The 2,500-nt window shown below is 27.5% G+C and overlaps 1 protein-coding gene across 1 annotated transcript in view; it reads right to left on the reverse strand.

The window, feature by feature from the left end:
- Nucleotides 1-2,500, reverse strand: part of LOC137622802 (uncharacterized) — a 15,217-nt gene that overhangs the window by 11,401 nt on the left and 1,316 nt on the right. The gene's annotated exons all lie outside the window — the stretch shown is intronic.

Raw genomic sequence — 2,500 nt, forward strand, 5'->3', positions numbered from 1 at the left:
ACTTGATATCATTACTAGCTAAGCTACAACCCTACTTGGAAGAGGAGGATGCTATAAGCCCAAGGGCTCCAACAGGGAAAAATAGCCCAGCGCGGAAAGCAAAACAAGGAAATGAATAATCTATAAGAGCAGTAATGAACAATTAAAATAACATGTTTTAAGAACAGTAACAGCATTAAAATAGATCTTTCATGCATGAATTATTAGCTTTCTATTTTCAACAGTCTTAAAGCAGAATTTTCCTTTTTAATAATAATATTCTTGTAGATAGCTATTCATTCACGTAATTTATCGTGTCATTTATGTAAGAAAAAGAAATGGACATGAGCAGGAAATATAATGAGAATGACAGACAATAGATGGGCATTAAGAATAACTGAGTGGGTCCCTAGAATTTGTAAGAGCAGGGAAAGGAGGAAAAGAAGGTGGATTGACGAACTAAGGAAGTTTGCGGGCGTAAACTGGCACAGAAAAACCAAAAACAGACGCAAGTAGAAGGAAATGTCTGAAGGCTTTGTTGTGCAGTGGATTATGGTGATAATGATGATGATGATATCCATAGTAATAACACTGAGCAACATTACTTGATTATATTCATAATAATAACACTGAGAAACATTACTTAAATATATTCATAGTTATAACACTGAGAACCATTACTTGATTAAATTCATAATCATAACATTGAGAACTATTACTTGATTAAATTCATAATCATAACATTGAGAACTATTACTTGATTATATTCATAATCATAACACTGAGAAACATTACTTGAATCATAATCATAACAATGAGAACCATTACTTGATTATATTCATAATCATAACACTGAGAAACATTACTTGATTATATTCATAGTAATAACACTGAGAACCATTACTTGATTATATTCATAATCATAACACTGGGAACCATTACTTGATTATATTCATAATCATAACACTGAGAAACATTACTTGATTATATTCATAATAATAACACTGGGAACCATTACTTGATTATATTCTTAATAATAACACTGAGAAACATTACTTGATTATATTCATAATAATAACACTGAGAACCATTACTTGAATATATTCATAGTAATAACACTGAGAACCATTACTTGATTATATTCATAATCATAACACTGAGAAACATTACTTGATTATATTCATAATAATAACACTGAGAACCATTACTTGATTATATTCATAGTAATAACACTGAGAACCATTACTTGATTATATTCATAATGATAACACTGAGAAACATTACTTGAATATATTCATAGTAATAACACTGAGAACCATTACTTGATTATATTCATAATAATAACACTGAGAACCATTACTTGATTATATTCATAATCATAACACTGAGAACCATTACTTGATTATATTCATAATCATAACACTGAGAACCATTACTTGATTATATTCATAATCATAACACTGAGAACCATTACTTGATTATATTCATAATCATAACACTGAGAACCATTACTTGATTATATTCATAATCATAACACTGAGAACCATTACTTGATTATATTCATAATCATAACACTGAGAACCATTACTTGATTATATTCATAGTAATAACACTGAGAACCATTACTTGATTATATTCATAATGATAACACTGAGAAACATTACTTGAATATATTCATAGTAATAACACTGAGAACCATTACTTGATTATATTCATAATAATAACACTGAGAACCATTACTTGATTATATTCATAATCATAACACTGAGAACCATTACTTGATTATATTCATAGTAATAACACTGAGAACCATTACTTGATTATATTCATAATCATAACACTGAGAACCATTACTTGATTATATTCATAATCATAACACTGAGAACCATTACTTGATTATATTCATAATGATAACACTGAGAAACATTACTTGAATATATTCATAGTAATAACACTGAGAACCATTACTTGATTATATTCATAATAATAACACTGAGAACCATTACTTGATTATATTCATAATCATAACACTGAGAACCATTACTTGATTATATTCATAATCATAACACTGAGAACCATTACTTGATTATATTCATAATCATAACACTGAGAACCACTACTTGATTATATTCATAATCATAACACTGAGAACCATTACTTGATTATATTCATAATCATAACACTGAGAACCATTACTTGATTATATTCATAGTAATAACACTGAGAACCATTACTTGATTATATTCATAATGATAACACTGAGAACCATTACTTGAATATATTCATAGTAATAACACTGAGAACCATTACTTGATTATATTCATAATAATAACACTGAGAACCATTACTTGATTATATTCATAATCATAACACTGAGAACCATTACTTGATTATATTCATAATCATAACACTGAGAACCATTACTTGATTATATTCATAATAATAACACTGAGAACCATTACTTGATTATATTCATTATAATAACACTGAGAACCATTACTTGATTATATTCATAATGATA

Source organism: Palaemon carinicauda, chromosome 2 (assembly GCF_036898095.1).
Source record: "Palaemon carinicauda isolate YSFRI2023 chromosome 2, ASM3689809v2, whole genome shotgun sequence".
In the NCBI taxonomy this organism is placed as follows: domain Eukaryota; kingdom Metazoa; phylum Arthropoda; class Malacostraca; order Decapoda; family Palaemonidae; genus Palaemon; species Palaemon carinicauda.